The sequence below is a fragment of the Panthera onca genome, chromosome B1, assembly GCF_046562875.1.
Source record: "Panthera onca isolate mPanOnc1 chromosome B1, mPanOnc1 haplotype 2, whole genome shotgun sequence".
In the NCBI taxonomy this organism is placed as follows: Eukaryota; Metazoa; Chordata; class Mammalia; order Carnivora; family Felidae; genus Panthera; species Panthera onca.
Genome location: NC_138342.1, coordinates 9157910 through 9170372, shown reverse-complemented (window position 1 = coordinate 9170372; position 12463 = coordinate 9157910).

Below are 12463 nucleotides of genomic sequence, written 5' to 3'. Positions count from 1 at the left end.
AATAATTTCTCAATAACCATTAGTTATGCTCTATACCCATTAAATTCTTCAGGGCGGTCGCAGCTTCACCCAAGAAAGGAAAAACAAAACAAAACAAAACAACCTTTAGGTGCAGGCGACTTACGGCATACGACCACAAGGTGGCACCATTGAGTCAACATCAAGGTTTTTCCTGGCAGAAAGGACACCTAGATGTCACTTCTGAATGTCTAAAAATTCATACTTATCCAGTGTGGTCACAACACAGATAGTTGCAAAAAAATGGTGCAGCCCGCGTGTTATAATAGCAAGACCCGTGTGCTGTATCTTTCCATTATGATTGCTTTATGATACTTCTGAAAGAATTCACCACTGACAGATTTTATTGTAATTATTTTTGCAGTTTAAATTTTGTTGTTGTTGTTGTTGTCGTTATGCAATGGGAATGAAGAGGTTTTCATTTTCCTAGCCCAGAGACATTTATCAGAGAATGATCAGGCTTTCACAGAGGGAAAAGGAAACTTTTTCAAGTTCCTTTTTGGGAGGACATTTCAATTTTGCCAGTGCAGAAAAAAGGCCCATAAAGATGGGTCCCTGAATGATAGGAAGAAGAATTACGCCCCACTTCTTTGGGCAGCTGAGAAATACAACTTGAGCAGATGTAGCTCCTGGGGAATGGGTCGCCCTCTGTCCCCAATCCCTGGGATTTCCGAGAGGAGTCCTTCTCTTGGTCCTTAGAAACTCTTTCCACTGGGATGCTCTCCTCTCCCAGTGAGAATCCCCTTGTCCTGGACTTTGCTCCACTGCTTGCTGGGACCCTGCCTCCTTCTCCCTGTCCTCTGGTCCAGGTTGGCAGTCACTGAGCTCTTCTGCTGTGTGAGCTCATGACGGCTTCAGATCCCTAGGGGCCCGGCAGGAAATGGGTGGGAGGAGAGCTTGTTTCTTTCTTTCTTTCTTTCTTTCTTTCTTTCTTTCTTTCTTTCTAAAGAATTTTTTAAAACATTTAGAACAGTATGGAATGCAACAATACCTGTGTATTTACCACCTACATTTTACAAATGTCATAATTTCATCATATTTATTTCAGCTCTTCAAACAAAAAAATGCAGACAGCTGACGTTACCACCCACAATCCTATTTCCTTCTTTCTCTCCCCAGAGAGAAATGTTTCCTGGGAGTGGGTCATATCTTGCAGTGCGCATTTCGATTTTTTGGCTACTTATTTATATAATGGGTATGGAGGGAGTCCTGTGCCTTGCACATACTTTCTCTGCTTTGGAAAGGTAGAGAACGAGGCAGAGGTGGATTGCTTCAGCGTTCACCTGCCCTTCCCCCACCCTGCCCCCAGGACCTACGCAGCTGTCCACCTGACCCCACCTTTCTTTGGCACTCTCATTTCCCAGGGTGCTGGCACAGAAAACAGAATGCTGCTTAAATTCACAGGGAGTAGGTCCTGTCCTAGTACGGCTGTGAATGAGCTAGAAGACCTTGGGCAAATCCCATCATTTCTCTGGGCTCCATCAGGTTATCGATGTAAAAGGTCAGAAATAACACTGTTTGTTTCCATGGGGATCATTAAATTTAATCGGCAATTACATATCGCAGATTTGTATTGCTCTTGAAAATTACATATTTCTCGTGCTTGGATTATAAACACAAACTCAAGTAAGACAGTAACTCCAGAAAAAAAAAAAAATATATATATATATATCCCCTTCTTTAATGGAAAACAGGTATGTTAAAAACCATGACTGTCGGATGTGATCTGTATTATAACTGAGGTGTTTATTAACTGCAGTGGGTGCCCAGGAGAGGAAGAAGTTAGTTGTGCCCTTGGGCATCAAAGGGAGCGTTCTTGTTGTTTGGTTGGTTTTGCTTTTGATTTTTTAGGGTGACAGAGCCTTGCGATACAAATATGATGGAGGAAAAAAGGAGGGTGAAGTCAACACTTATTTGACCTTTACTGAACACCAGAGGCCAAGCATATCCGCCCTTATTTCCTATCTCAGCTATCCATTCATATTTTTTTTCTTTTCTTTATCTAAGGCTTATACTGAGCTTGGTATTATGCACGTGATATCTTGTCCCCTGTTTTCTAGATAAGAAAGCTGACAGAGAGGAAAAACAAAGCCTCGAACATGCCAGAGCAAGTAAGGACAGAAGCCAGTTCCCACACGCTCTTGTGGCCCCCTTGGGTCAGGGCTGGGGAGTGGGGATGGGGGCCTCACCTCCACTCAATCCCCGCGGAAGCAAAGTCGTTTGGGGATAACTCTTCCCACTCAAAAGTGGCCTTATTGTGTTGATCTATTTGCAAGCATTTCTGCTTGCCCCCTTGAAGCTCTCAGCTTCCTGGGCTGGACCCCACCTCTCAGCTTTTCCTGTGCCTCCCAGGCACTGTCTCAGCCTCATCAGAGCCCCCCCACCCCTTGCCAGAGGCTATGTTTCCTCGCAAGTCTTAGAAGTGATCTACTCGAGGTTTCAGCCCTGAGCGCCCTCCCTGGCTCTCTGGTTCCCGCTGTCTGCTTTTATCTCAGACTGATACCTTGCTACCCTCTTCCTCTAGAACACTGACTCTGAGGCACAACTGGAGAACTCACGTGGTTATGGGTGTAGGGCTTTTCTCCCCTTCCAAACACTGAGTTCCACGAAGACAGACCGTATCTGTTTAGCTGGAAACTGCATACCCATCTCGTCGCCTGACAATTGCACACAGTGAGCACTAAATCAATGTTTCTTGAAAGAAACATGAAAGCCAACAAGCAGATAATCATATTTAGTCTATAGCACATCACCGTTGCGAGCTCTCAGCCCATGTCTCTGACTTGCCACTTTGTGCCTGGCAACCTTCGGCTCACAGGATCCTGCCCACACAAGACAAGACGCTGCTTCGGTCTCTGCTGGTTTTGTCCCTATATCCTCTAAATGGCTAAGTGGCTTTGGGCCCCCATGGTCCCCCTTGGAGAGCCACCAGGCAGGGTTTCTCATTGATCAGAGATTTCTCCTTCTCTCCTTCTTCTCCTCCCTTCAGATAATCAGCCATTCGTGCTGGCCGTCCTACTAAGTATTTTGCAAATCTCTCTTTCCTCTCATCGGATCCATATGCTTACGCATCTGCTTCAGACCCTATCTTCTGCCATCAGCATTGCTTGCAATAGTCTTTATATAAAGCTGCCCTTTTTAATTTGGTCTCCCAAACATCTTAGCTCTGTGGACCCCCTTCAGAATCTCCTTTGGCTATATGGATCACATCTCCCTAGCGACCCTACTGTTTTTCATGTTAGGGAAAGTCGACTTTGACCTTCTTTTTAAACTTAGCTCAAGTTTTGCTCAGCTACAGGATCAATGAAAACAGTTGTCATATACTCATCGTAATTGGTCTGCTATGCAATGAACATACAATCGTTAACATGAAAAACATTAGTTTAAGTGCCACCTGAAATGTCACCTCATACATCCCCGGTGGAATGCGTCACACGTTCTCCAAACACTGACTTGGTTGTTCCCACATGCTGTTCATATTGTAGCCCAATGAACAGTCTACGTGGTTTCTGAGTCATTATAGTAACATCTATGGTGAGTATGATTATCTCTATTTCACGAAAGCAAGCCCTGGAGGTCAGAGAGCTTCAGTAATCAGCCCAGCTGGAGAGGAAAGGTCTGGGATAAGAAGTAGCAGCTGGGTGACAGACCCCACTTTGGCTTTGGGCTCTGCTGCCCCTCCCCAGGCTCTCTGGTGTTCCCTCCAGTCCTGAATGCTGAAAATCCTTGTTTCACGGCCTTCAATGTTGTGCTAAGCTTACAGGAAGAAGCCCACACACCTTATCACAGTACAGGAGATCCCAACAGACCCGCTGGTGTAGCACCTTCCCCAGTATTGTCCCATCTTTTAAAACATTTTTCAAGTTTATTGATTTACTGAGAGAAAGAGAGAGAGAGAGAGAGAGAGAGAGAGAGAGAATGCCAAGCAGGCTCAGCACTGTCAGCACAGAGCCCAATGTGGGGCTTGAACTTATAAACTGGGAGATCATGACCAGAGCTGAAGCCAAGAGTCATATGCTTAACTGACTGAGCCACCCAGGCGCCCCTGTTCTGTCCATCTTTCACCGCACTCTGTGCCGCAGAGCTCAGACCAGCTGGCTGGAGCTCATGCCCGTCCGTTGGGTGATTTCTGGCTTCTGGTCTCTGGTCACACTGCTCCCTGGGGCTGGACCACTCTTCTCTCCACTGCTCTGTGTCTCTGGATTTGTCCTCACTCACCTCCTCTCCATTAACACATGCATGGCCTCACCTCTAAAAAGCCCTCCCTGTTCACACCTTCCCCCATCCCAGCTTGCTAGTGTCTCCCACCACCACGTGCGTTTTTCTAGGCCTGACATCACCACATCCTAGCAGAACTACGTGCTGCGTTTCTGTGTCTCTGCAAAGAGGATCTGTATTTTCTTTCCCCTCATGCCTATGTCCAGCATCCTAGCCCAGAACCAGGTCTGATAAATCATTATTAAACATGAACAAATTCTATCTCATAGAAACTTCCATAAGAACAGGAACGCAGATCCATCTTTGTACCATTTCCTGCATAAGACTTAAATGTTGGTTGAAATAAAGTCTTGAAATGTCTATTGCATTGAGGGCATCATCTTGTTATTCTGATCTACTTTAAAAGTAGATTTTTAGGGGGCCTGGGTGGCTCAGCCAGTTAAGTGGCTTCCGTTCAGGTCACGATCTTGTGGTTCGTGAGTTCAAGCCCCACGTCGGGCTCTGTGCTGACAGCTCAGAGCTTGGCACCTGTTTCAGATTCTGTGTCTCCCTCTCTCTCTGCCCCTCCCCTGCTCACGCTGTCTCTCTCTGTCTTTTAAAAATGAATACACATTAAAAAAAAATTTTTAAGTAGATTTTTGGAGGAATTTAGTTGGCTTTCAGAGACAATGTAAATCATGTATTCATCTTGACCTTGAGAGTCAAGTGATCTTTTATGGGGAAAGAGGGAGTTCTTTAGGCCCCTGTGGTTTGCTCCTTCAAGAACCTGACTGTTCAGCCTCCCGAGAACCACACCTCCTGTTTCTGTTGATGAAGACATTGCTGGGGAAGTACCTTCCAGAATTCTGACTGCTCAGCTTTTGGATTCTTGCCCTGTGCTTGCAAACTCTTTTTAATTAGCCCCTTGGTAATCTTCCCTCAGTCCAAAAATACCATTTTGCTGCAGGGAGACAAGGACGATCTCTTGTCCCCAAGAGACGATCCTGGATCTCTACTGCAGGATCAGATAGAAGCTGTGACACATTTCAGAGGCTCCTGTTGTCAAAACACGTCTGCTAAGCCTGTGCTGCCCACCTCCACACGCCACAAACACGGTGCATTGTCTGGTGACACATGTGGGTCACTTGTTCTTCATTTTGAATCATGCTATTTTCACAATCATTTTGATGATCACTTAATCCTCTCCCTTTTCTTTGCAGTAGATTTGCCTTTTCTTCTGCTGGGTGAAATGTCGCTCCAGCCTAGGGGTCTAGCAAATGTTATTTCCTTTTAGCTTCCACTCCTGCCCATTCAAACGACTTCTGTCAGAATGGCATCCTCCTCCTGCAGTGGGCAAGAGGGCACTGTTCCATGGCTCTTTCAGCAGAAACCATCTAGAACGGAGCTTGGTGTGTAAACATCTCCTCTGCTGAGCAGCACGCTCCCACAAAGGACATGGCTTCCTTGCGTCATATTTTTAGCGCCTACGTGCAGTGGGCTGGTTAAGCGTTTGCTGAGATGAATGGAGACAAAGGGGTTGGTCTCTTTGTTTCCAGGCTTTCCCATCTTTGGCAGAGGAACCTTCCTGCAGCAAAGTTCTGACCCAACTGCCTGGCCTGGCAGGGGGCATCTGCTGGGATATGACGTTGAGTGTGGCGCCATTCTTCTCCCTTTTCGTTCCTTACTTGGCCTCTGACCTCTTGGAGCTCCCTAGAGCTGCTTGAGTCCAATATCCAAGCCCATCCTGCCTCTGTCCCAATGAGGCACTGTGTTTATCATAGTCTAAAACTTGGCCATTTGGCGATAAGATCTTTAAGAGGTGGGACGGACCTAGAGTGCCTTATTTAGGGTCACATTCTGGGTGCCTGGTATAGGATCAACGCAGAGTAGCTGTTGAGCCAGCCAGTATTCGTGAAATACATGAGGAGTAAAGGAAGGGACCCATGCTCTTCACTGCAATGCCCTCTCTTGCCTCGCCTTCATCTGCCCACTCCAAGTCGTGCTCTGAGATTCAGTCCAGACACATCTTCTTGTGGCAGCCTTTCCTGATCACTCTCCCAGCCCTTGGATGAAGTCCTCTCCTCTGTGATCCCCAAATTTTCCTTTGCAGATATTTCTTACTATCCTTATGGCAACATATTATAATTCTCTCTTTATTAGTCTCTCTCTCTCTCCCCCCGACAGGACTGTGGGATATATAAAGGTAGAGATTTTAACTGAATCATGTAGTTTTCTTGACGTTTAGGACTCTACCAATAGTAGGCACTGGAGGTAGATTTATTGAATAGATAGATAAGAACATATGTCATGTTTGGTGGCAGTACTTTATCTTTTAAAAGTGGAAAGTGAGGGGCACCTGGGTGGCTCAGTCGGTTGAGCGTCCGACTTCGGCTCAGGTCACGATCTCACTGTCTGTGGGTTCGAGCCCCGCGTCGGGCTCTGTGCTGACTGCTCAGAGCCTGGAGCCTGTTTCAGATTCTGTGTCTCCCTCTCTCTCTGACCCTCCCCCGTTCATGCTCTGTCTCTCTCTGTCTCAAAAATAAATAAACGTTAAAAAAAAAAAGTTTTTTTAAAGTGGAAAGTGAGTCCAAACAACATGGATCAACTGAAATACCAATGTCTGTTGGGTGAGGTGCAGCCAGGAAGAGAAGGGACAACATAAGTGAAGGAACAGATCATTGATCTGGTAGTCTTTGGGGTCTAGAAGATGCTTTTGCAAGCCCTCCATTGATTCTCAGAGACCTGCTGGGACTCAGGTGCTAATCAGCAATGTGCAGACAAAGACAACGAGGGAAATGAAGCATCTGTAAGTGTGTTCAAAGCCAAGTGGCCCCAGTAGGGATATCAGCAAGTAATTCCCCAGGAGAGAGGACAGCTACTGATAAAGGGTGCTTGTGCAAGGAAGTTAGCAAAAGGTTATGTTTTGGGAAATCAAGGCTTTGTGATATCTGGCTGTAAACTGCTGTTCTTGAAAACAAAAACAGACATTTGTAATACCTGACTATGAACATTTATAATACCAATGTTTTGAAAAGTGGTCCTTTCTCATTATTTTGTAGACAGGAAAACGAGACTCGTGGGATTTTAATTTGTGCATTTTTGCCTGTTTTGCTCCAGAAACGTGAAATTTGTGGCAGTATGAGGTAGTGGTCGACAGTATGAGCTCGGCGCCAAGTTAACATCAATGACAATCCATTTTCCATCCACAACTGACTATGTATCTCGGGTTATTTCAGCTCTCTACCCCCTTGGTTTTCTTTCTGCAATAGGACAAGTTATGGTATCTATGTCATGGAGTTGGTGGGAGAATGAAATGAAACAATGCAAATAAAGCATAATGCAGTTATTACTATCTTAGGGAGAATGACAGATAATAGCTTTTCAAACGTGTCTCGGAAGAGCTCATGGGGAATCTTCAAGCCTTCATTGGGTTTTTTGTCCAAACTGCTTGCCGGTGCAAGAGTGGGCATGCCTCGCCATTTCCTTGGCAACCTGATGGTAAATGCTCACGGGTTTTATGCTCCCAAGGTCCTGCCCTCTGCTGGTGGTGTCATCTGACCAAGCCCAATTTATTTCACCATCACATGATTTCAGAGCAAACATATACAGTCAAGGAGTTCAAAGGAAGACTAGGAAGGAAGGAGAGGAAGAATTTATTCTCATTCTTCTCCTTCAAGCACTTTTTCAACATGGCTTGGGAAAAATCCGAATTATCAGTCTTTCCCCCCTAGCTTTGTGCCACTATTTTCATGCCTTCTAGAAACACAGTCCACATGTTGTTAAGCTTAGCACAGTCATCACTGAAATAGAGCCCTGCTTCAGTACCTAACTTGATCAAGGTGACCCGGCTGATAAATGTTGGACTTACTAATATCATTATAAGTCTCAGGCCATCAAATCAATTTATTCATGCGAAATCACCTAAGGGACACCTACCATATGGTAGGTACTTTACAAGGCACTTAGGGACAGGATGTCAGTAGGAACAGTCAGTCCTATCAAAGGAACATTTTTATAATATATTAGGAGCTCAAGGTAGAAACACTTCCTGATGTGGGATCCAAGTGTCTTTGGAATCAAACTGAAACAGGACTTCTATTTTTGTAATATTGCATTATCTTATTTTGAATTTCATCCAGTAGCCATGGTAGAGGCAAATGAATCATATGAAGCTCAAATAGCCAAACTTACAGGTTTACCCTTACTTGAAAACATGGTTAAACTTAAATTTTAAGGTGTTAAAAAGAAAGCTCTTACCTCATAAATTCAAAAGTCACCCTCACATATGAATCTACTAAATCCAAGTGTTGGTCGAGTGTTGTTGGCAAGCTTCAGCTCTGCTATGTGGTGGTAGACCGACGAATGTTCACAAGTTGAAAGTTCACAAATTGGAAGATTATAGTGAGCAAATTTACGAATAGAAGAGTTTCTTTACTTGCCTTTAATCTTATAGTTGTAAAAAGTGGTAGGAATCTAATACCCTAGCATCAGATTTCCTGTTTCACAAGGCCCATCCCTACGTGTTCTGGGTCTTTGTGCCCTGAATTAAAAATACATACATACATATATATGTATGTATATATATATAATTTTAAATATGCCATTGTCCATAATGATTGCTGAGCAAAGTAAGTCATAGATTTTCAGAGCTATTGGGTAGTATTGATGATGATGATGATGATGCTTGTGGTGGTGGTAGTGAATCCATTAGGTGATTAATCATAATGAGAGCTAATAATTATTGAGTGTGTGCACAATCAGGACACGAGGCTACAGTATGTATGTATACTATTGCATTTAATTCTTACAAAAAAACTAGATAGCATCCTGGTTTTCAGATGAGGAAGCTAAAGTTTTGGCACTTGCCATCCATCAAAAAATAGCAAGTGGCAGACCTGGGTCTTGATCTCCGGTGTGTTTGGTTCAGAGCCAAGTCCCTAAGACACACACGATTCCTCAGCTTCATTAAGTAAATCTCTTTCATGTCACAATTGTTATAATTGAAAGCTACGAAGTTGCATCTTGTGCCTGAAGTCAGTAAGTCAGTGACAAAAAGTGGTGGGAACATAAGTTCCCTGATCCTAAGGTTATGTGTGTGTGTGTGTGTATGTGTGTGTATGTGTGTGATATGATATATATACGTATACATGCATATACATATGTATATATATATATATTATATACACACACATTATATATGTATAAATAGTTTATCAAACAATTTCAATGCAATTCACAGTCAAGATGGTTTCCTTTTTACTGTCTTTAGTTTTTAAATTCCTCCCATGGCTCATGCTCATTCTTCAAGTCTCAGTTTAAATATCGCTCTATCAGTCATGACAAGCTAGGTCACACTACGGTGAAAATGAACCTTAGTGACTTAAAGCAACAAAGCATCACTTCTTGATCATACCTGATGCCCAGTTAAGGGCAGTGCAGGGCTCTTCTCCGCGTACCTCACTCCAGGGCCCAGGCTGATGAAGCACCCATGATCTGGAGGGTGTCTTGTCTTTACACAGAAGGCAGGAGAACGCTGAGTATTTTGTTTTTTTGTTTTTTTAATTTTTTTTAATGTTTTTTAAATTTATTTTTGAAGGCGGGAGAGACAGAGCATGAGCGGGGGAGGAGCAGACAGAGAGGGAGACATAGAATTTGAAGCAGGCTCCAGGCTCCAAGCTGTCAGCACAGAGCCCGATGCGGGGCTTGAACTCACAAACTGTGAGATCATGACCTGAGCCGAAGTCGGACGCTTAACCGCCTGAGCCACCCAGGTGCCCCGAACACTGAGCATTTTGAACCATCACTCAATGCTGTGAGTGGAAGTCCCTCACCTCATGTCTATTTATAACTCTTTAGCTGGAGATAGTGACATGGTCCCCCTCAAACACAAGGGGACCAGGAAGAAGAGTCCTACTATTTGCCTGGAAGATGGAGATCCAGAATATTCTTGAGGACCTTGATAGTTACTTCTTTGGGGAACACTCTGAGAAACGCCTTCTTCATTCTCAGCAGTAGCTGCATTTTCCCACTTAAGGCCACAGCTCTCATGATTATACCTTTTGTCAGGTTCTGGTAATACTTTTTCCCTTTCTTACAGTTGCTGGTCCTTGAGTGCTTCCTCATCTTGTGCTGGTGTCCTTAACCCTGCCAGCAACCTCATAGAGAGTCCCTTCATCAACCTCTTGATCTTGGCCTGTACAACTTGTTACTAGATACACCCCTAAAGGCAAGGAAAACAAAGGTCAACATGAGCTACTGGGACTTCATCAAGATAACAAGCTTCTGTACAGTGAAGGAAGCAATCAACAAAACTAAAAGTCAGCCTATGGAATGGGAGAAGATATTTGCAAATGACATTCCTGATAAAGGGTTAGTATCTAAAATTGGTAAATAAACTTATCAATCTCAACACCCAAAAAACAAACAACCCACTTAAGAAATGGGCAGAAGACATGAATAGACACTTTTCCAAAGAAGACATCCAGATGGCTAATAGACACATGAAAATATGTGTAACATCACTCATCATCAGGGAAATACAAATCAAAACCATAATGAGGAGTGCTTGGGGGCTTAGTCAGTTAAGCATCTGACTTCGGCTCAGGCCATGATGTTATGGCTGGTGGGTTCGAGCCCCATATCAGGCTCTGTGCTGACAGCTCAGAGCCTGGAGCCTGCTTCAGATTCTGTATCTCTCTCTCTCTCTCTCTCTCTCTCTCTCTCTCTCTCTCTCATTCTGTCCCTTCCCTACTCACACTCTGTCTTTCCATCTTTTAACAAATAAAAGATAAACATTAAAATACTTTTAAAAATAATGAGATACCATCTCACACTTGTCGGAAGGGCTAAAATTAACAACACAAGAAACAGCAGGTGTTGGCAAGGATGTAGAGAAGGGGGAACCCTCTCACACTGTTGGTGGGGATGCAAACTGGTATAGTTACTCTGCAGAATAGTATGAGGCTCCTCTCTCTCATTTCCACTTCCACTGACACCTGTTTCTTCCTTGACCCTCCATGTTCCCAAGCCAGCACACTCAGGTCTAAGTGTAGATCCATCCTATTATTCCTTCTCAAACGACACTAACATCCACATTGAAGCCTCCACTGTCTCCCCTACATGCTGTCACTAATTTCCTGCCTATTAGGCTCTCTCATGATGGTTCTTCCCAAAGTTACTACTAAGCTCCTTATGACAAAGAAAATGCTCCTCCCTCATTCCACTTACATTTATAGGAGCGGGAGCAGGTCAGCCAACAGCCGCCGAAAAGCAGATGACCAACTAAAGACATAGACGCTAGACTTACCGCAGTCTTTGGACCATTAAGATTAGGGTAGGGGTTGGACCTAACATGGGGAAGAGACTGTAGAGGATACCACACTCACAAAACTCCTACTTACCTTTTTTCTACCCTTGGATATCTTCTTATACAGATAGAGATTCAAGGATGATAACGGAAATGCTGGCTTTTCATTGCCTTCATTGTCTGTCATTCCCCAAAATGTGTCCAGCCATCCTTAGGATTGTATAAGTGTTTTACATGACCGTCTTTGGCTTTGGCTCCCCATCCCTGCTTTGGATCCAATAAGACAGTCTCACTCAATATACTGCTATGCCTTTTGTTTCAATGATCTATCTCTATATAAAAAGTTACTCAAGGGAGCCTGGGTAGCTCAGTTGGTTGGCCATCTAACTCTTGATTTGGGCTTAGGTCATGATCCCAGGGTTGTAAGATCCAGCCCCATGTTGGGCTTTGCATTGAGCGTGAAACCTGCTTAAGATTCTCTCTCTCTCTCTCTCTCTCTCTCTCTCTCACTCTCTGCACCTTTCTCCAACTTGCACTCTCTCTCACTCTTTGAAAAATGAGAAATAAATTACTCAAAGCCTGGTCCCTAAAACAACAAACATTATATCGTATCTTATGATTTTCTAGTTTGGGAATTCAAGCAAGGATCAGGTAGGGGATTCTACTATGACATGCTGGAATTGGCTTGCATCAGCTTATGAGAAACAATTTAAAACAAAATTAATGTTTATTTATTTTTGAGAGAGACAGGAAGAACATGAGCAGGGGAGGGCAGAGAGGAGACACAGAATTTTTTTGAAGTAAGCTCCAGGCTCTGAGCTATCCGATAGAGCTGGACGTGGGGCTCGAACCCACGAACCATGAGATCATGACCTGAGCCGAAGTCAGACACTCAACCAACTGAGTCACCCAGGTGCCCTTTATAAGAGCCAATTTTTAAAT